The 24144-nt window shown below is 37.5% G+C and overlaps 1 protein-coding gene across 6 annotated transcripts in view; it reads left to right on the top strand.

Annotated features, from left to right (window-relative positions):
• The window catches only part of LOC141402809 (uncharacterized), a 152442-nt gene that overhangs the window by 3571 nt on the left and 124727 nt on the right, over window positions 1-24144 (top strand). The window contains exon 2 of one of the 6 annotated variants that reach the window (XM_073984785.1): window positions 15468-15575. The exons of 2 other annotated variants lie outside the window; for them this stretch is intronic. The gene's annotated coding sequence lies outside the window, so the exon portion shown is untranslated. Of the gene's footprint in view, window positions 1-15467; window positions 15836-24144 lie in introns of all 6 variants that reach the window. 3 more of the 6 variants (XM_073984786.1, XM_073984788.1, XM_073984790.1) reach the window with 3 other exon arrangements.

The following is a 24144-nucleotide window of genomic DNA, read 5'->3' as shown; positions in this document are numbered from 1 at the left end:
AATACCCTAGACAGACGGCAGAGTTAATTTGCATTAACTGCCTTAATTCAAATTAATTCGTGCATTATCCACATTCTTAAGCAGCTAATCGTTTTTAAAGCCTTCTAACAAATCTCTTTTTCAAATTTTTATTTTCACAAAAAATTTCATTACCCACCATACCAATTCTATCGAAAATTATATCTTCCTCAAATGTTTTTTAAAGTTTTGCAATATTTTTATAATATTAAAAAGACTCAAAAATATCGCGAATAAATTAAATTTATTTTTGCTTCATCGTGGTGAAAAGATCAAAGGTAGAAAGTGCATATTTTGGCGAACTTTTGTAAAGCTTTATGAAATGGTCTGCTGGGTACAAACAAACAACACAAACAGCTGTTTCATAAATGCAGATAGTATAGTCAGGGTGAAAAATTAATTAAAATTAGGATATTTTTAATGCAAATTAATTCTGCCGTCTGTCTAGGGTATAAAAACGTGGATATTTTGACTCAAGAGAACAATTACAATGGTAGATATATGCTGGAAATACGCCATATTATTAATGTTCCAGCAGAAAATAGAATGAATTTTAAATCTGACACAGAACACTGTGCTCAAATTTATAAAAATATTGTAGAGAAACATAGACAATTTTAGTCGGAAAATACTTGCGAAAGGTGTAGAAATAAACTTTGTTGTCCGAGATTAAAACGAAATGTTATTATTGTCATAAAAATGTAAATTATTGTTAAAATTATAAAAGCAATGTTGTTTGTTCTTTTAAAGCACAATCCCTGATGATGATCGACGATGTTGATCGAAATATTGGAAAATAAAATAATATAAAAAAACCAACAATTGTTTTTTATTCTACTGACCTCGAGCTAAACTAAAAAGGAATATTGAGTCCAAATGTCAACTAGACTCAATACAAAAATAAATTTCGAACGTTGACATTATGTGTGAAACACTACATCATTTAAATGACCTCCATGCGAACTGTTGCATGCATTGATTCCTTTGAGGTAATTTTCGACAACATATTGGGCGGTATCTTAGCCATAACGTTACGAATGTTGGTTTTTAAGTGCTCAAGGGTTGCCCCATAAAAAAGTCTGGTGGTGTCAAATTGCATGATCTTGATGGCAAGTTAATATCGCCACGACGAGAAATTACGCGGCCACGAAATGTCCCTTGCAATAAAGCCATATTCGCTTGAGTTGTGTGGCATGTGACACCGTATTCTTCAATAGCAGGCAAAAAAAGTCGGTTATCATATGACCATAACGCTCCAAATTGACGGTGACAGTCGTTCCATCGTTGTTTTCGATGAAGTAAGGTCCAATCACACCTTCGGACTAAAGAGCGCACCGAACTGTTACTTTTTGTGGATGTAATGGCCTCTCTTCAATTTCTCAGAACCCCAAATACAACAATTTTGTTTATTAACATACCCACCGAGTGAGAATTAAGCTTCATCGCTGAAGAAAATTTGTTCAAAAATCAGGAAAAAAAAATGAAAAATTCACCATTTTGTAGTAGGTTTTGATAAATTTTATTAGTTGTTGGATAGTTAAGCGAACCATTTTCGTCAATGTCAGACGTTCAACTGAAAAGAAAAAAAGCCCCATACTTTTGAAACCACAAAATGGATAACCCTTTATAATGCTTTTTGGTATACGAACTTTGCCAACAACACAGGCGCCACCTATACCTAAACATTTGTTATTTGGAAGTCCTAGAAATTCCCATTAATAGTTTCATATTGCATATAAAATTTGGAATTAACGATTTTATTCATTTTTGAGGGATGTATGAATATGAACTTTGCATACTGTAAGTCTATAGTTATGTTCCTTTACTTGGCTGAGGTTATGATTTCTTACCGTTTTTAACATGCAAAGCGTTCTTTACCCGGTGATTGCACATTCAAGTAGCTTGCAGACAGTTGTGTATACATAGTCGAAACTTAATTTTTTTTCGAAGTGGCACTTGCATGTGTAAACATTCGGAAAAAATGTAATTTATACTATGTTTACATTTACGAAATGCACTCGATTTCAACTGTCAATTCCATTGCTCAAACGTCAAATGAAATCCAATCGATTTCAGATGAGTTTTCATTTGACGTATACACAAAGGAATTGACAGATGAAATCGAGTGGATTTCGTAAATGTAAACCAAGCATTATATGCTGTTTATATTAGAGCTTTTTGCAGGGTTAACCTTCTTTGAGAGGATTTGTTTGAAATATAAGCAATGGAATTGACATTTAAAACCCAGTCGGTTTGTTAAATCCGGTTATATATAAACGGGGTATTACTTTCAAAGCATTTACATTGGTCGATGTTTAGATATTCAAAGTTAATGGGAAAGAAAACTGAGTTTATGTGCAAGGGAGTATAGAGGAATGAGAGGCGGTACACACACCCCTGTCATCGGAAATGCTGTTTTGTTTTTTTATTCTTTGCAGATTTTTTTGCATTTTCTTTCATTTTATTTTCTCCGCCGGCAAATAAACAACAACAACGCATACATTTGAATTAAAAACTTTGATGAAGAAAAATAAATTGAACAAAAAATTAATAGTAAACATATACATATGTATGTATTTATTTAATTTTTTATGAACTTTAATTTAATTCCTATAATGGGGTTTCTACACGGTATGTTTTTTACATACAGTTTGTCAAGTAATTGTTTTCGAACCAAGAAAACTAACAGTTTTCTGTATTAATTTATGAAAAATGACTTATAGCTGTGATAAAAATGTCGGTTTTTTTGCACAAAATAGTTGGTCGACTTATTTAAGATAAGATAAGATGAATAAATAAAAACTTAACCCACGTAGTCCAACAAAAAGTAACGAAAACCAATAACTACATGTAATGCAAGTTGTCAAATAAATGTTTTCGAAATGTAGTGAAGTTCCGAAATATCACATATTTTTGTAAATTCTTGAAAATCATGACATTTTATGAATGTTATTCTTAAAAAGGGTTAACTACTAACAAGTATCAACAATATTAGGCATAGAATATCACTACAAGGAGGGTTACCATATGGACCAAGGGAGTATCAGGTCATATTACATGTAAACAGGGTCCTATAGGTCATAAACCGGGAATATCTGAAAACTAACACGTTTTATGAGTTTTTTAGTTCACGAGGATGGACTGCCATCAAATACAATACATATTACCTACAGCATAATTAGATCAGAAGGGTTACCAGATAGACTAGAAAGGTACCAGGTTATATAAACAGTGAACGAAGCCACCTGGGCCCCGAAACAGGGCACCGAAGTTTGTTTTTTTTTACTTAAAATTAATTAAGAGATAATTAGTTGGTCGACTTACTTAAGACCAAATTGAATGGATAATTAAAAAATTAACCTACTTAGTTTAACAATAATAACCAAAAGAATAATTAACACGTAATGCAAGGTGCCAAGAAAATGTTTTCAAAATGTAATTAAGGTTCCAAAATACCCCCATGTTTTCGGTAAATGTTAAAAAATCATGACATTTTATGAATTTTATTCTTAACAAGGATTAGTTGGCAGCAAGTATCAACAATATTAGGCATGGAATATCCCCACTAGGAGGGTTACTATATGGACCAAGGGGGTACCAGATCATATTGCATGTATGCAATGTCCTACATGTCTCAAGTCGAAAATATCTAAAAACTAAGACGTTTTATGAGTATTTTGGTTTACCAAAATGGACTGCCATCAATTACAATGAATATTATCTACAACAGTAGTGCGATTCTCTAACATATTTTTTGAGTTACCGACAAAAATCGGTAACATTAAAACGCAAAATTATGAATGAAAAGTTCAAATAAAAGTTGACAACACTCTTGCTATCGGTAGAACTTTATGACTGCTTTATATTCTCCGCAAACTTACCGAAAAACATCGGTAATTACCGAAATTATAAGCATTTTCATTTTACCGACAATTATCGGTAACTCAAAGAGTGAGTTAGAGAATCGCACTACTGAACTCGATCAGGAGGGTGCCAGATCGACTAAAAAATACCAGGTCTTAATAACAGTAAACAGGACCTCCTAGGCCCACAATTAGATCTTAAAAGTGGTATATTTAACTGAAATTGATTTGAGGGATAAGAACATTCACTAAAACAAACCAAAATATAACCAAGAAGTACAAAAATCGTTTAGAAATACATATGGAAGATATTGCTAGACTATACTGAGCTTGCTATAGACATCCGATTTTATCTCTTAACAGCCCGATTGGGGAATTCTAGTAAGTTTTTTGGCTTTTATGACATACCATGGTAACATTGTGGCAATATTTCCCCGTCACCTAGAAAATTATGCCACAGTATTACTTAAGAGTAATGTCTCCAGTAGGTCATAGTAAGCATTTGCGAAAATTGTAGAAATCAGTATCCCACAATTTTTTAAGGAATATTAATCTCCAAATGTGCTATTTTCGACTGTTTCATGAAATATTCTTATCTCTTAACTAATTCAGAGTTAAATAAACCACCTGTCGGTCCTGGTTGTGGGCCTAGGTGGCCACGTTTATTGTTAATAAGACCTGGTACTTTTTTAGTCGATCTGGCAATCCTCCTGATCGAGTTCTGCTGTAGATAATATTCATTGTAAGTGATGGCAGTCCATCTTGGTAAACCAAAATACTCATAAATCGTCTTAGTTTTTAGATATTCTCGGCTTGAGACATACATATAGGACATTGTTTACATGCAATATGATCTGGTACCTCCTTGGTCCATATGGCAACCCTCTTAGTGGGGATATTCCATGCCTAATATTGCTGATACTTTTTAGCAACTAATCGTTGTTAAGAATAAAATTCATAAAATGTTAAGGAAATTTTCTCGGCTGTGAGGTTGAAAGTTGGTGTGGTACATGGCACAATTACCCAGGTAAAATTTTGAATATGTTATGTCAAAACTTTCTTTATGTTGTTGGGGAAATTACAACAAACATAATTTTTTTATAAAGGGATTTGACTTTTCATATTCGATCAGCTGGTGTGATACCTGGTAGTTCTGCCATAGTGTGGTAGTAAATTGGTCTGTTCCATTACTGCAGGAATCTACTAATTTTTACTATTTTTTCCGATAACATAAAGGGAAAAATGTTATCGTGGTAAAAAATAGTAGCTTCTTGCAGGTTCTGGAACAGAGCAAATATGTGTGAGTGTATTGGTATTTTTCGAGCTGTCACTTTCATGTGAAAACGGGGGGTAAACCCCGAAAAATGGTAAATATGGTAGCAATTTTTGAGAGAGAAGAAAAATTACGTTCTCTGTACCACAGGCTACCAGACAAGTTGCTTCGGCTAAGAAATGGTTGAACTGATTTTTCGACATTTGTTTGATGATTATTTGGCATTACAGATCTGACTATGATGATACTATCATCGGAAAAATCATGAAGAAAATTTGAGAAAGGCCATGCGAAAAATTTTATTCATAATTAATGTGTGTTTTAAGTTGAGATATGAGATTCAATGAATGGAAGTCGATCTAAGAACCCCAAGTTTTATGCATCACTACAAAGCAACTGCCGTTTCGGAAGTCAGCCATTGTGTGAAACTGGAAAATTTCTTAATCAAATTAATTGAAAGGTGTGCTTTGCTCTCGGATAATGAAGTTTATAATGGATAATAGAGGCAATCGAAACAAGAGCAACATTTCTATTCTATCCGGGATAATGGAGGTTCCCGGATAATCGATTCACGGATAATCGTGGTTCCACTGTATATAACAAATTTCAGCAAGTTCGGTAAAACAATGTGGCTAACCTTCAAAATAGCGAAATTCGGGAGTTACCGTTCTTTGGGGCTATATTAAAACGTGATCTATACCTACAAATTTCTGGCGGAAAGTTTTTAAACTCAAAGAAGACTAAATACGAAATTTCCAATATTTCGTTAAAATCTTCAAAATACCGAATAGGAATCCGCGGACCTATACTGATAATTCTCTCCTGGAATATTTGATAACCCCATGGAAGACTAAACAAATTTCAGTCTTTCGGTGGGACATTGACGTCTCAACCTTCAGAATTACGATAATCGGGAGGTACCGTTCTATGGGGGCCATATCGACGAGTTTCGGTGAGAAAGCCTTTTACCTCCAACAAAGACTATAGAGATACGTAAAATCGATTTCGGTTTATCGATTATTAGCTGCAAAATTTCTAAAAGTCGTAGTCGACTATTGACTGTGCGAAAACCGGATAATCGACATTCGAAAGACGGAGTCAACTATTATTCGTATTCGACCATTAGTGGTAGTCTATTATTATTCGTAGTCGACTATTAGTCGTAGTTGACTATTGGGTATGCTAAAACCGCGTAATGGACGGTACTTTTGTATACATACATACATGATGGATCGTATCAACGAAAATGGTGGATTATATTCGATTATAATCGGTTTTCGGCGGTTAACGAATAATCGAAAGTCGACTTTTAATACACTCTCAAATAATCGACTAATACTATGTTTACATTTACGAAATCCACTCGATTTCATTGCTCAAACGTCAAATGAAATCCAATCGATTTCAGATGAGTTTTCATTTGACGTATACCCAAAGGAATTGACAGATGAAATCGAGTGGATTTCGTAAATGTAAACATAGTATAACCGAAAACCAAGTTTTAAGTTTTTCACGAAAACCGTATAATCGAAAAACCGATTATTGCATTCCACTGCGTATCCCTAAAAGACTAAATAACATTTCAGCCATTTCTGTGGCCACAACCTTCAAAATGCCAAAATCGGGTGGTACCGTTCTATGGGGCCTATATGAAGGCGTAGACCTATACTGACAAATTACATATGGAACGTTTAATACCCCAAACGAAGATCCTCGCCACATCCCTCGGCGAACAATGGCAAACATTATTCACTAATAAATTAGTTATTTAAAGATATTAAAACAACAACAATGGGATTAAGCCAGACTATTTGGAAAAATCAAAATTATAACTTGTATCTCTTTCATTAATTAACTCTTAGCAATCGCATTTTTAATGTAAGAAACTCAAGTGGATACTTTTGACTGTGGCTCACTGTGTGTATGTTAGTGTAGATGTTTTGAAAATGCTTTTTATTTATTTCCTAATTAAGTTTATAATCAAAATTAATTTAAAAATTACATTCATTGTATTTTGGGGTCTATGTTGAGAGACGTGAAGATACAACAGCTTATTATGAGGCCAAATTTTCAGAAAAATATTAGGGGTGTCTTTTTACTTGCTAAATGTTGCTGAAACATTTTTTTCAGCAACTTTTCCTTTATACAACTGTCAAAATCTGTAAAAAGACACAGCTATTATTGTAATTGCAAACTATTATTGTTCAGAAAAATATGCAGTGCTACTGGGGGGTAAAACATAACAAAAGATAATGTATCAAAATAAATACCTTTTATTTTTTTAATATTTATTTCAATTACAACAATTTGAGTTGTAACAATGTGTATTTTTTATTCTAATTGTTGTTATTTTTATATTTTATTAGATTAGCTCGCCAAATAAATCCATATTTTTATGGGTGGGGATAGTGTAGTAATAATTGATTAGTAGCTTCTGTTGTTACTGTCTCACCTTTAGTTTCTCACACTACAACTTGTTCTCCCATCCTCTTACTCTCTCTTCATGTTTGATGATAGCTTGTATGGGAGGGAGCGCTCCAACAAGCAACCGACTCTGTCTGTGGGGTCGTTTGGCTGCTCGTGTGTGTTGTTTTACATTCGTTAATTCATTCATTCATTGACATGAAGCAACAACAAAAAAAAACTGTTACTTTGCGGTGGGCCTCAAATTCAATTGTTCCCGAAGCGCGTCATAATGTCATTGATTTCATTTTTTAAGCATTGTATTTTTTGTCGTTGAAAAATCTTGGTTTTCATTGATTGAATACATAATTTATACGATGAATTTTGATGTGTAGGGGTCTTATGATTCTTGTGATTCCAGTTTCTTGCTTAGATTGCCACACCAAAAATATTTTTTGTAGAATATCAATATTATATACAGCGCACGTTATATTACATAGCAACAACAAATAGCGAACATTTCTACCCAAGGAAACTAATTTAAAAAGGTTGAATATGTGTTTGTGTACGTGTGTGTACTACTGATGTGTGTTAGTAATTTCCTGTGGTTGTATTGCATTTGAATGTTCGTTCGCAAAGGAAATGAAATTTATCCTTTTCCATGTAATTTATGCACATTGTTGTATGTTTAGGGTTGCCAACATCTATTGACATTTAAAAGTGGCACAAGGACATTTTGTGCGAAGTGCCTGATTTCATTGCATTGGATTTTATTATTCAATTCTACTGGCGACACTTTAAGGCCATCGGGGGTGAGGTCGAATTGAATTTATAAATTAAAAAGGTTAAGGTTCGCACAGTTTAAAAATGTCTTCATGAAAAAAGTACGACGCAAATAAAGAAATCAAAACTATGAATTTTATAGCAATATTAACAAGAAAATAATAGCGGAAATCCGAAATTTTGAGAAATACCTATGTATAATGCTACCGCATGCTGAAGAGGATACGCCTCTAAAATGATTCTTACAGCAGGATAACGACCCAAAGCATACGGCTACAAGAAAAAAGGGTTTCCAGGACAATTATGTTAAGTTGTTAGAATGGCCTGTACAATTCCTTGATTGGAACCCGATAGAAAATGTGTGGAATGTAGATAAAAGATCGATCAGGGGAAAGTGCCCATCAAATTATGATGACCTTTGGTAACTTATACAGGTTGCGTGGGACGCGATACCGGTACAGGAGTGCGAAAACAAAGGATCGTCTAAAAAGTACTAATGAAGCTGATTAATTGCAGTAATTTCTTTCAATTTTGGTCCTTATTAAAATATTTCATGAAGTGTCCTTATTTTTTCTCACACCAAACTAAACCAATTCGCATAAAATATAAAAGAAAACTAAAATATGATTACGAACAATCAAACATAACCCTTTTATTTTAAGAAAATAATACATTTTATTAACTAGAGTCATTTTCACCTTTTTAGTCAGTTTTTAATGTAATCTTGGTTATGGATTGAGGTGTCTTTATTATTTTTCACACAACTGTATGTCTGGGACTGGTTGCAAACAAATATATGTATGTTTGGATCCAAACAAATATGTTTGGGTACCAACATATTTTTTATGTTACCACCTATTTTTTATGGGTCAAAGAGCGTAACAACAGGCCTCTCTCTTATTTTATAATAAAGAGCTGTGTGTATGGTACAAAAGAAAAAGTAGAAGCAGTGTGACCCTTTTAGCAGCTAAAAGTAGCATTATTTTTTTGTATTTAGCCGCAAAATTTCCATTTAGCTTTTTTTTAGCATTTTTCATTCATATCCACAAAATCTCAAATAGTTTAGTACTTTTTTATTAAAAAAAATATGATCTTTGTTTGACTACACATTTAGAGTGAGGCTTGTGGGCCTTTTGCCTCTCAACCCCCTTTCACACCTACAAACTGACAATTGCCGGAAGGAATATTGCCTAATATAAATATGGACTTATATTAATACTAGCAAGTACCCGCTGCTTCGTTAAGTCCCAATTTACATTGGGCGAGTTTACTTGCGGCAATTGTCATTTTGTAGGAGAGATAGGTGAGGCATATGGTAACCCTTTGCCTCTCAGCACCCTCTCTCACCTACAAACTGACAATTGCCGCAAGTAAACTCGCCTAATGTAAATTGGGACTAACGAAATTAAAAAATAAAATATGACATCACAGCAAATATGTAAATCTCCATAAAAAGGTTAACCCGACAAAACTCTGTAATGCAAACATCGTTTAACCCATTTAAAGCCACTGGTCGTTTAAACGCCACAAAAAATGGTTGCAAAAATTTATGTGAGAAACCCGTCAAAATTTCTCTCTAATGAACAGTTTTACCTTGGTAATTGTGCCATGGATTGAACTAAGGGGTACTTTACACGGTATGTTTTTTACATATGAGTTGTCACGGTATGAGAGAAGTGACGTCTCATATGTAAAAAACATACCGTGTAAAGTACCCCTAAGAGTATTTTCTCAATCAAAAGGGATTGTCATATGAGAATACACCAATATTACCCTTCAAAGTTTTTGGCATTTTTAAAAGAAGGCCCAATTGCAGGAAAACTATACGTTTCAAACAAAAAATTATTTTTTTTTAAATGCTTAAAAAGTCTCAAGAATATCATTTTCGTATAAAATTTTAAGTTTTCTCGCAAAAAAATCTTGGTGCTAAGTTGATTAAGCAAATAAAATAAATCAAGTAAAAAACGTTATCTTTGGTCGGGTTATACCCTCCACCATGAAAAATTCTGAACTGGTGGAATTAGTTTATTTCCTGTTTGTTACGAAAGTACCAGTGCCACGGTTTTAGGTGGAGAAGTTTTTTGACCACTGTCAGCTAAAAACTTGAAACTACTTGAAATCGGGCGGTACCCTTATATAGGTGCTATAACAAAAAATGGACCGATATAGTCAAATTTGACCTGCCAACAAACAAAAGACGCGTCTTTCGAAAATTACAGTGGTCTATCACAATTTTTGTGAATGCTAGGAAGAATTTTACCCTGATGAAGAATATGGCTGACTTCTGATAAGTGACGTTTTGGAGTGCAATACTTCGCATTAATTCTGTATCACTGTGATATGGAATAGGATGCTTAAGATATTTACAAAGCAACTGACGTTTCGGAAGTCAGCATACGTTACAAACGGAAAACAAATTTAATAAACCTTCCATGCTATGGTGGAGGGTATATTTTTATTAAAAATGTAGTTTTTAAATTTGGCATTTTAATATTTATTTTAGCATTTTTTATCATTATTTTAATGCAGATTTAGCTGTAACACCTTTTTAAGATCTGGCCACACTGCGTAGAAGCGATGAAGGGAGGGTGAAAAAGTTTGTTTTTACTTTGTTGGTGCGTTCTTTGTTGTTGCGATTTATTCATCCACAATCAGTCATTTTTTCTGTAACTCACAGTTAACCACCTTACAAGCGAAGAAATTGTTTTTTTTTTCTTTTCACGAGAAAGACAGAATTTTTTCTTCACCTTCCTCAAAGCAGTCGTTGAGTAAAGACGGTAGAGTAAGTCAAGCAAGTAAGTCAAGCCAGCAAGCTAAGCTTTTGCTGCTTTCTTACTATTGGTACTTTAGAGGGCCTTGGGAGCATAATCTTCCTAGCTCGATGCTTGCACTTCCTTGTTTTCTTAACTAATTTCAATATTAATCCCACTCCTGACAGATACAGCTGCCTTCCCAACGACAGTCGACAATCGCTGATGCGTTTTTTTTTTTTTTGGGATCAGTCTTGTCGATGGTTGCGATCATCTGAGACAATTCGTAACGTAGTAATATCAAAATGGGCTGACTTCCGTATCGTCAGTTGCTTTACAAATGACTGAAAATCTGCGAAGTATTATGTTTCTTAACGCCGTTGTACTTAACAACTGTGAAGATACGTGTTTCAAAACGTCAAACATACATATTTCTTATAGATTTAGTTGCATTTTCGAGGAACAATGCATGAGTTTGCAACTGAAATATTTTGATGAAGTTTGAACAACACAAAGCAAATGACGATGCGGAAGTCAGACATGCTTTTTTCTGCGCAAAGCCGAACTTCGCATTATCCTTGCTCGCCTTCGCACACGTATAAGGTTTCGAAGATGATGCACTGATTGAAGATATCTTGGCAATATATCATAGGCGAATGGACCGGCTGTGACAGTGTCAACATCTCGATTGGACGACTGAGGATTGGCTGCCGATCAAGCAGCTTACGCTGTCACAGACCCATCATAGTTTCCTTTGATCGCGTTTGCCCATAAGTCGGGTGGTTTCTCTTTGTTCATCAGCTAACGTACGTCCATCACCCTGTTGCGGGGTTTTGGAGTTGAGGCATAGTTCCTTTGGAACTTCCTCACAAACTTGAGTTCCGATCTTTCAGCTGAAATTCCCTTAAGCTGATAGTGATCAGATCAGATAATGATTCAGATCTTTATTTGCATAAATATTGCAGTTTGTAATTGCTTTGCTTTCTTTTCCATTGTTTCTTTGGCTTTAGAACTTTTGGAGATCTGTGGTATTAGTGAATCATCCGTCTTATTATGTTTTTTTTTACCACTGTCTACCACCAGTACGGATTTGTCCGCCGCTAAAACGTCCTTTTCAATGGATTAGGTGCAGTATCATGAATGGAGTTGGAGACATGGATCACTCTCGTGTCCATGGCTTAGTTTTTTTTTGTAAGTGATAAATTATGCCAAATGTGGTCCGGGATGATCTCTCCCTGGTGGTCTGGCGGAAGTTTTTCTCAATAAAATTGTGCAGTACCCTGCTCTGTTGAGATTAACGTTTATGTCGGCTAGTCCCGGGAGGTCGTCCCCGCCCTTAGTTATGACCCGTTTATTTGTGATATCAGAGTTTGAGCTGCTTGCGACTAGAGTTAGGCAAGTCTTGTTCCAAATAGTTCCGACTTAAATCAGTCGAAGATTTATTTTCGGCGATTTTTAGCAAAAGGCTGCGTTCAAATATATTTGGTACCCCACTACAAATTTTGAAAAATACCGGCAGGCAGGCACTTGGTCGATTTATACCCCGCTGTTGGGGTATAATAGAACATTGTGGGAATTTTTGCTATTTCATAGAATTACGAGAAATAAAAAATGTGTGAAAACATTACATTATAATTTTAAATTGTAAAATTACGCTGAATATTCCGTCGCTGCTTTATCACAACTCTTTCGTACACATTGAACAAAAATCGTATCTCATATAACATCGCTGCTCTTTTTTAAATTGCGGTACTCTTGATTTGTTGTGTTTCTGCTATTCTCATTATAAAAAAGGAAATAGCGGTGAATAGAGATGGACAGTGGGTAAATACCCAATGGGTAAATACCCGGTAAATTGGGTAAATACCGGGTAAATACCCATTTGTGGGTATTTATTTGGGTATTTACTATATTGAATCGCTAATAAAACATCTTAGACCCTATTTCTGGGTTTAGGCTATGAAATCAATTCAATATGGATAGTTTTACAATACTTTAAACAAGTGGGTAAATACTTGGGTAAATACCCGAGTATTTACCCAAGTGTTGGGTAAAAACTCATTAACTGCCGAACCACTTGACGTAGGCTAACAAAATTTGGCTCAAATCTTACTTATGTCAAGAGATATATAGCATTGAAAATGGGGTCTCTGGGTCCATGTTTTGATATAGCCCCCATATAACCGTACCTCCCGATTTAAGGTATTTTTTGTCTATTTGCCTCATTGTACAATCATAGTGGCTGAAATTTGGCATAGTGAGTTCTCAATATGTAGAAAATACCCTTGCAAAAACTTGTCAACATAGGTCCAGGTTTTCTAATAGCCCCCATATAAGTGTACTCCGATTTCGAGTATTTACCCAAATTTAGGGTAAAAACTCTTTAACTGCCGAACCACTTGACGTAGGCTGACAAAATTTGGCTCAAAACTTTCTTATATCAATAGTAATAAGGGTATTGAAAATGGGGTCTCTAGGTCCATGTTTTAATATAGCCCCCATATAGCCGTACCTCCCGATTTAAGGTATTTTTCATCTATTAGCCACATTTTACAACCAAATTGGCTGTAATTTGGCACAGTGAGTCCTCAAGGAGTAGAAAATATCCTTGCAAAAATTTGTCAATATAGGTGCACGTTTTCTAATAGCCCCCATATAAGGGTACCCCGATTTCGAGTATTTACCCAAATTTAGGGTAAAAACTCATTAACTGCCGAACCACTTGACGTAGGCTGACAAAATTTGGCTCAAATCTTACTTATGTCAAAAGAACTTCTGGTACTGAACATGGGGTCTCTGGGTCCATGTTTTGATATAGCCCCCATATAGCTGTAACTCCCGATTTAAGGTATTTTCATCTATTAGCCACATTTTACAACCAAATTGGCTGTAATTTGGCACAGTGAGTCCTCAATGAGCATTAAATATCCTTGCTAATATTTGTCAACGTAGGTCCACGCTTTCTTATAGACCCCACATACGGGTACCCCGATTTCAAGTATTTACCCAAATATTGGGTAAAAACTCTTTATCTGCCGAACCATTGGCGTAGGCTCATAAAATTTGGCTAGAAACTTTCTTATATCAATAGTATTAAAAGTATTGAAAATGGAGTCCCTGGGTCCACTTTTTGATATAGCCGTACCTCCCGATTCCAGAAACCCATATTGGTGCCACAAGAAAACGTGGACCTACGTCGACAATTTTTTGCAAGGATATTTTATACATATTGGGAACCCACTGTACCAAATTACAGTCAGTATGATTGTAAAATGTGGCTAATAGTTAAAAATACCTTAAATCGGGAGGTACGGCTATATGGGGCCTATATCAAAACATGGACCCAGGGACTCCATTTTCAATACTAAATATTCTCTTGATATAAGTAAGATTTGAGCCAAATTTCGTCAGCGTACGTCAAGTGGTTCGGCAGTTAAAGAGTTTTTACCCAAAATTTGGGTAAATACTCGAAATCGGGGTACCCTTATATGGGGGCTATCAGAAAACGTGGACCTATGTTGACAAATTTTTGCAAGGATATTTTCTGCTCCTTGAGGACTCACTGTGCCAAATTACAGCCAATTTGGCTGTAAAATGTGGCTAATATATGAAAAATACCTTAAATCGGGAGGTACGGCTATGTGGGGGCTATATCAAAACATGGACCCAGAGACCCCATGTTCACTACCAGAAGTTCTGTTGACATAAGAAAGATGTAAGCCAAATTTTGTCAGCCTACGTCAAGTGGTTCGGCAGTTAATGAGTTTTTACCCAACACTTGGGTAAATACTCGGGTATTTACCCAAGTATTTACCCACTAGTCTAATGTATTGTAAAACTATCCATTTCAAACGAATTTACAACCTAAACCCAGGTATAGGGTGTAAAATGTTGTATTTGCCATTCAATATAGTAAATACCCAAATAAATAACCACAAATGGGTATTTACCCGGTATTTACCCACCGTGTGGGTATTTACCGGGTAAATACCCGGTAAAAACCATCTCTAGCGGTGAACGAGTTTTAGAAATGTGTGTGTGCGTGTAGCTAGACACCAAAACAAAAACAAGAAATTAAAAGAAAATAATTCATGTTTTTATGGGGGGAAATTGTCGCGTTTTTCCTCATTTCCCCAACATTGTGTGTGACCGTTAAGCCGCCACAAGCACGTTTTTCTTGCCAAAGTAGCACTTGTGTGTGTGTTTGGGTTTTTACCTTTGCCGTGCAGACATCGATGGCGCATTGTCAGTCCTGTCTGCTTTGTTGTTGTGTTTTTAATTTCCTTTTTTGTTCTTTGTATTTTTGTTCTGCCTTTTCGTTTTGCAAACGCATTGCCTTTCCTTGCTAATTCATGTTTTGTTTTATCATCTTCTTAGATTCGTTTTTGCTGCTGTTGTTGCGGTGTAGTTGCCACTACACAGCGACATCATAAATGGTTGGTTGTACGATGTCTGTTCGGTTGTCTCATCTGTCTGGTCTTGCTGGTACGAAGTATGTATGTATGTCTGGCTTGCCGGCCGTTTGTATTGAATTTTTGTATGCGTTACAAAATGAGCAGAAGAAACACCATAAACATCAACACCAATTTTTGCGGGGGAATGACATGTTTGTTGCCCCCCGACTGTCAAAGAGACTACTGCCGTGGACCACCACCAGTCATTTAGTCAGCCAAACAAATAAAAAGAACAAATATTTTTTATAACATTATTTGTTGTAGTCGTCAGTGGAATTTTCGCAAATTAAGGTAGAGTTACCACCAATTAATTTCCCGACATAGGGATTATAAATACCCATACATCAGTGCGGAAGGTCTGCATGATTTTGATGAGCTAACACAGTGCACAGTGATTCAGAATTTATTTTACTGGCTAAAATCCAACTTAATCGTCTTTAAAATATTTTGAAATTCTGTATAATTGTCAGATGGTCTGCCATTGTATGGTATATTCCTTTACTTCTTAAAATGGTAAAACCGACAAAAGTAGCAAAAGTTGTAAGCTGCTTCCATTTGAGTTGTGTGGTGTCGGAAGTAAAGGAACGGGTTTCGAGTAAAGAGTGATAAATCTTGAAGTTTCTTAAAACCTAAAGGAACAGAGCTATTGTCGTGTTCCAGAACCTGCTAGATCGTATGTACCATATAGTTCTTTTTTCAATTTCGAAACCGTGTTCTAAAGTTTTTTAGACCAGGAGGGTTGGCGTTTTTTGTTTGGGATGACGACTTCTATTTTGTTTTTCAAAATAGTTAGGCTTAATCCCATAGTCGTTGTTTTAATATTTTATTAAAACAACTTTAATTTATTAGTGGGAAAAAATTGGCGATGTTTAGGTAGTGCCAAAGAAATTCTCGATCAGAGTGTTTCTTTGCGCACGTATCTATTTGTGCTAGCAATTGACACTTGGGTATAAAAAGTTTCTTGTTGAAAAACAAGAAATAAGGGAACTGATGAAGATCTGTGGCGAGATCTGAAACTATAGTATTCCCTGCCTTACCCCTTGGTAAACATCGCCAATTTTTTCCCACTAATAAATTAAAGTTGTTTTAATAAAATATTAAAACAACGACTATGGGATTAAGCCTAACTATTTTGAAAAACAAAATTGTTTTTTAGACCAAATAAAAAAATTTCTTTACGTTTGCTTAGCCCGTATTAGGTCTCGTTGCATTTCCGAACGCTGGCAACATTTATTTGCATAGGAGACCTCTCGAATGTTGTTCCAGTAGGACTGCTATTAGCTATCTTCGTTCAAAATTCGAGAATGAATTGCCATAGTTAATCATATCTATCAAATTTTTCTTAAGTAGTTCGAATGCTCGCTCGTCCTACTTTTTTTTCATGTAAAATTTTTAATAAAATTGTCTTTATTTTTACACTTTTCTAAAGCAATGCAAAAAGGACGGTATTATGCTTAAATATCCTTAAATGCCACAAGTATATAGTGCTTCTAGGTGTACGAATTTGGCAACCCTTACAGGTGCCATCTATACCTAAATGACAGCATAAATTAAAAAAAATTTTAAATCTTTATTCGTTAATTCGCCAATTTTCAAAAAAGGGAAAACCAAAAATTTAATGTTACTTTGTTTCGGACGATGCTGTAGCTATATAGGCAGGTAAGAGTAGGTCAATGCTCACGGTATCTTCTCTCAAACCAATGCGGATTTTGGTTTGAGTGAAGATACCTGAGTATATCGGTTGTAAAGGTTTCTGAGATCAGTTTTGCAATTTCTTATTTTAAAGGTGCATATATCGAGTAATTTGAAGCATTAACTTGGACAAATTATTCATTAAGTTTTCGAGTGTTACCAAATGTTCAATCGGTATAGAAATTGTTGGTTGGATATTTCAAAATGGCACGGTCGATATTTCAAAACGATACAAGGGAGATTTTGAATGACGTGTTACTTTTCTTGATTGGCATGCTTGACAACGTCTTGATTCATTGAGGGACATACAAATCGTTGAGATAACAATTTTCGGGTAGACCGGGTTCCCGGATATGGAAGACCATGAATTGAATCGAATATTGATCAACGGATTTCTTTAGGTATGTATGGTCGAAACCTCCCGGTTGAGGTGTCGCAATAAATTTAGCTTTTGCTACCAGGCATATGAAGAACTTTAATTTCAAGACTTGGTTTGATTATAACAGTTGACGTAGTTCCTCATATCAGCAACGATATTGTCTCGACCGGATATGTGACGAATGTCTGTAGTAAATTGTCCAATCAAATCTTGATGTCGTCACTGTCTCGGACTGGATTTATCAGGATTTTTATTGAAGGCGCAACACAATGGCTTGTGGTCAGTAAACGGTAAAAATTTGCACCCGTCTAACATGTACCGAAAATGGCCGATTGTTTGAAGGCGGCAAGCAATTCCCGATCGTAAGCACTGTATTTAGCTTGAGAGGGGCTTAACTTTTTAGAGAAAAACGCCAAGGGTTTCCACGGGTTGTCCACCAATTGCAAACATTTGGAGCATCCACCTTAAGTGCCAGTGTGGCATTAGGAATGGAATGAGAAAGTAATGCCATACATCTGGACGGCTTATCATTTTTTGGAGCACCATTTGGGAACATTTGAATTTCAGCAGCATTCGGTAAGAATCGGTGGAAAAAAATTGGCATAGCTAAAAACTGCCGAAGGTCCTACATTTCGGTTTTGGAAATTGTAGAATTTTTCGACTTTATAATCCATTGGCATCATGGTATAAGTAAAGAGGTAGGTTTAAATGAAAATAATCTATAGAACCCTTGTTTTTCCTGAATTCCTAAAACGTCAAAATTAGTAAACACAAAAGCAACCAGTGGGTTTGTTTACAATACCATTTTTGAGCATTTTATAAAAAAAAGCGAACAATGAATGAAGTGTCAAGGTTTTTCCACATAATCGAGTTGTGGATATGATAAAATGTTTGTTTCAATGCAAAGCTGACAAATTTCTTCCATACAAATGTTCTAAAATCAATTTTAAAAATCATTGAATTCGATTGTTTTTAAAATTGTTTGGCATATTATTCAAATAGCACACACACATACACAGATTGTGTATATTGTTTTAACGTTTTAGGAACAGTTGAAAGAAAAAAATTGAACTGACAGAAAGCTTTAGCTAACCTTTCTTATTAAACCATGATTGGCATAATAACTTGGGAATTTAATTTTCATCCGAGAAAATTTACCTCAGATTGCCCGAACTTGCATTTCGATTGGTTTAAAACGATACCGTAATCCTTAAACAGTTGGAAAACAATTCTCAGGTGTTCTAAATGCTCCTCCTGACTTTTACATGCAATTAGAATATCATCCAAATAGCAGAACACAAAATCTAATCCGCGAAGAACATTATCCATTAGGCCAAACAAATTTGAGGATCATTCCTTAATCCAAAAGGCATTTTCAAATATTCATACAACCCGAGCGGCGTTACTACAGCTGTCTTCTTAATATCATCAGTCTGAATGTCGATTTGATGATAGGCGCGAACTAAATTCACCATTGTCCAAAAAGGGATGTTGTATCCATCCGGAATAGTTTTTTTGTTAAGACCTCTATAGTCTCCACAGCATCTCCACGTTCCATATTTTTTGGGAAGTTAAGAAGTCTGAACCGATTATTGGTTTGGTTACATCCGCTATAACAAACCATTTGAAACTGCGCCGGAGTTAATGGAAACGGATCTATTTGAAAAAACCATCGATATGGAAGGAGATAATCGATCCATGATATTTTCTGCCTGTGCCGCTATTTCATCTAATTTCATCGAGCATCTGCTCCAAAAATAATGACTTGGTTTCTAAATCCAACATTGAGAAAACAGTACATCCGTTAAGTTTTTGCTTGCAGTCTGTCCAAAAAGGGATGTTGTATCCATCCGGAATAGTTTTTTTGTTAAGACCTCTATAGTCTCCACAGCATCTCCACTTTCCATATTTTTTGGGAAGTTAAGAAGTCCGAACCGATCATTGGTTTGGTTACATCCGCTATAACAAACCATTTGAAACTGCGCCGGAGTTAATGGAAACGGATACGGAAGGAGGTAATCGATCCATGATATTGTCTGCCTGTGCCGCTATTTCATCCAATTTCATCGAGCATCTGCTCCAAAAATAATGACTTGGCTTCTGATTACCAATTGTATGACCTACTGAGAGTCTGTGTAGTTTTTTCTCGTCTGATTCCGTAAACGCAGAAATTAGCTTATTTTGCAATGCTTCGTATTTGCATCAGTGAAAATGAGAGGCCGTAATGATATCCGATACAAACTCTGGTGTTTCCGGGTCCAGATTGCATAATATGAGATCGAATTTTGTTTTACCCCGACTAATTCTATCTCCTCCATTTGAATGAACCACAATTTAGGATTTTGGATTTAATAGCAGCTGTTGTTCAAATTTATTGAGCCAAAATTTTAGCTGACTAACGATTTGTTGTTGTTGTAACACTGTTTTATTATTATGTTTGTATGTTCGTTCTCCTGTTCAATCTGGCTCTGGGTCTATCTCCAGTTCCAGGAAGTTGGCTACTTCGATGGGATGTAACCACAGATCCACTGGAGTCAGATGAGTAGGGTTGGCGGGGCAGTTGAATAGGTGCTTAGTATCGTGCGGGCCCATGCCGCATATTGGGCAGATGTTTTGCACGGTGCGATCGATTCCCGCCCAATAGGAATTTAGGCGACTGCAATATCCCGAGCGTAATTGAGCCAAAACTACTCTGGTTTGTCGTGGCAGCTGACGCTCTTCAGCTGCGATAGATGGAGGATGTGCTCCGATGACTGCATTTACACAATAATTGCTTATGGTCTTAGCAACTGTATCCGTGTGAATGCTCTTCAAACCTGCCTGATATGCCTGTTGATCAAGAGGTTCTCTCCTATATTGTTGAACCGTCGTCTCTAGAGCATGAATATCCTTCTTTATATGCCTGGGTGTATCGGTGGCCAGCAGATGGTGATTGGGATGGCTTTCACGGTAACACACGAGCAAGTACTGCAACGAATAGAAGAATATTTGCCTCCTCATGTAGATGGTCCACTGTAGATTTGAGGAGGCACCCTGTTGTTGTTCTCAGGGCGGCGTTCTGACAAATTTGAATCTTATCCCACTGCGTGTCACATAAATTCGGGGACCAGACTGGCGCCGCATAGCTTACCACTGACCGACCTATCGCTTTATACGTGGTCAACAAGGTTTCTTTATCTGCACCCCAAGTGCTGCCGCCTAGGGACTTGAGGACCTTGTTTGTACATTTCAGTTTATCGCAGATAGCTGTGGCATGCGCGGACGACGTGAAAGTGGTGTCGAATGTGACCCCTAGAATTTTGGGGAATTTTGTGGTCAGAATTCTGCTACCATCGACCCTGATATTCAACTCTCTTCTATACTGCGCCGTCCATGTGGTGAACAGAGTGGCCGTCGATTTGGTCGCGGATATCTGCATAATCCTCGCTTGGAAAAAGGTGGTAAGATCGGTTAAATAGGAGTTCAGTCTCTCACAGATGTCATCAGGATAGGTACCTGACGCCAGGATCGTACAATTATCCGCATACGTTACGATCTCAATGCCGTCTGGAGGGGGCGGAATACAGGAAAGGTAGAGGTTAAACAGTTCCGGAGATATCATTCCTCCTTGGGGAACTCCCTGTTTTACTCTACGGGGCTTGGATTTCTTGCTCCTGAACTCCACATACGACTGGCGACCACTGATATAGTTGATTATCCAACGTTTCAGACTTGGCCGGAGGGTTGTCTGCTCGATGTCCTCGAACAGCGTGGAGTGCTTGACAGTATCAAAGTCAAGCGCCACCATCACTGTTCTATCACACGGCCGCTCCTGGTTGAGTCCTCGACAAATATGTGTGGAGATGGCGTGCAGCGCTGTTGTCGTGCTGTTTACGGAATCCATGCTGATGATCGGCAACTTGATAGCTATTTCTAATGCTGGGGAGGACTAAGGCCTCAAGGGTCTTCGCTACAGGTGACAAAAGCGAAATCAGCCTGTACGATTCACCTTTGCTGGCATCCTTGCCTGGCTTCAGTAGCGGGACCACCCTGCCCATTTTCCAGACTTCGGGAACAATAAGGGTGGCTAGCGACAGTTTTAGAACTTTAGTGAGATACTCCACTCCCGGCTCATCCAGCTGTTTCAACATTACCATGGAAATTCCGTCAGGGCCCAACGCTTTGGATGATTTAGCGTTCTTGATGGCATTCGCAACATCATCCATTGTAAACAGTGATGGTTCATCCTCGGCAGGATGAGATCTAATGCGACGTAACACTCTTCTCTTCGCCCTGTCACTCTCGGCGTGGTCGACAAACTGTCGATTGAAGTAACTTGCACACCTCTTCGGGTCAGTCAACGTAATGTCGCCAAACGTGACTGAGGTCCTGTCATCCCTCCTTCCGGGGTTCGAGAGTGACTTAACCGTTGTCCACAATTTACTTATACCGGCTCCAATGTTGCAACTCTTCAGATGATTTAACCACTTGTTCCGCTTATGTTCGCCGACCAGCCTATTAACTTCCAGTGTCAGTTCCCTGACTCTGGGGTCGTCGGGGTTGGTTCGACGAAGCTCATCACGCTCATTTGCTAATTCCGTCGCCTCTGCTGGGAAATTTGGTCTTACTTCGGGTATTCGACCAGCAGGTATATGGCGAGCGGCTGCAGCATTGATGATGTCTCGGAACGTCCTTTCCGCTACCCGAACATCAGAAGGATTGGGCAATTCTCTGAAGCGGTGATTGGTGAACTCTCTGAAACTCGCCAATCAGCTTTCCCATGATTGACGAATGTGCGGCGTTCAGAGGTGATGAAATCGGGTGGTCTGCTGATGGAGACAATTATGGGGAGATGATCTGATCCAATTGAAATGACGGGTTGCCAGTAGAGTTGGGTAATCTAGTTCCTAGTTCCAAAACGTATGAGCAACATCATGAAATACAACGTGTGATAGTAAGTATACACAGTTTGTTCAAAGAAAAAATGTGGGCCATTGGAACTGCGAAGTGAACTAGATAGTTCCATATAGTTCCTTTGGCACAACTCTAGTTGCCAGGTGACGTCATTTGTCAGACCAGGTGACACGATGGTTATGTCTGGCGAACTGTGACACGCTCCTCTAATTCTGGTAGGGGCGTCCTCATTGACCGAGCAAAACGTAGAGCTATCAATCTGCTCAGCCAGCGCTATACCTCTCTGGTCGTTTCCGAGGGCCGAATGCCACATCTCATGATGCGCATTAAAGTCCCCCAGGACCAGACTATTATGACCTTCCAAAAGCGGACTAATGTCAGGTTTATAATCTGCTATTTCTCGGCGGGATGTATACGTTCAGCAACTCTATCTTGGCAGCTCCACACCTGACTGCTACCCCCTAATCCCCCACCTCCACATCTGGTGCGATCCTTCCTTATTACGTTGTAACCATCACAACGTACTGAGCTGTGGTCGTTCAGCATGGTTTCCTGCACCCCGCGACCTTGATCTTCTTCCGTTTCACAAAGTCCACTATTTCATCGATCTTACCTCGGAGACCATTGCAATTAAATTGCAAAAAGGATGCATTTCCTGTGATTGGAACAACAACGGCTGGTGTTAAATGCTGCGCGTGCGGCTGCTGTTGGGGGGACCGCGGGGGAGTTTCGTAATTCGACGACGAAGGTGTTTCGTAATCTGACGACGACGAATCACTAGGGGCTGTGTTCGCGCAGCATGCAACAACATAGTCCCTATCGTAGTCCCTCGCGTGGGCAAGCTCAGAGCAACCCCGTAAATGCACCCACTCCTGGCATCTATTGCATCTCACCGAAGATTGGATATGGGTGAAGATGCGGATGTGACAAACCGAGCACAAATATATTGGTCCTGGGTTTTCCTCCGTCCCGGCACGGACCAATAAAATCCGAAGCAGACATTCCGGGATATGTCGCTCCCAGCAGCAGAAAAACGAAACAAATACAAACACATGTACACTGAGGTGGCAGTCGCTGGCCGGAACGCTGGTTTTGTGTGGCCCCGGGTCAATCCGGTACAGAGAACCAGCTGCCGTGGGATTGGAATGTATGTACATTCCATGTATGTACTAAAGATTTTGTTCATTGTTGTTGACACCATCATCAACGCCTGTATTTACGCTTGCCGAATTTTCCCCGCGAGACATAGACTAGAATAGCTATTTATTCTATGGCCACTAGAAGTTGAAAAATAATCTAAAAGCATATCGTCTGCTCCGTCGGAAAAGGTCGTAAGTCCCTCTCAATAAATTTTTCAGGAGGAAGAAAAAACATTCCAGCGCTTTCTGTATTAAAGATTTTATTATAGTGGTAAAGGCAGTATTCTTCGTTTATTTATTCCGCTTCAATACCTGTACTTTGTTTGATAAAGTTCCGTCGCGTTTGGGAGATAATTGGATGTCTTTGGACTTACGACCTTTTCCTTGTACAGTTATGTATTTTTGTAGGGACTTACGACCTTTTCCTACAATTTACGGACGTTTTTAAAATAAAATATTTATACTTTACAAAACAATGTGGAAAGGGTATTATAAGT

The sequence above is a fragment of the Musca autumnalis genome, unplaced genomic scaffold (genome assembly GCF_047663935.1).
Source record: "Musca autumnalis isolate F117 unplaced genomic scaffold, ASM4766393v1 scaffold_4, whole genome shotgun sequence".
Taxonomy (NCBI): Eukaryota; Metazoa; Arthropoda; class Insecta; order Diptera; family Muscidae; genus Musca; species Musca autumnalis.
Note: the sequence above shows the minus strand (reverse complement) of the source record. Positions and strands in the feature narration are given on the sequence as shown.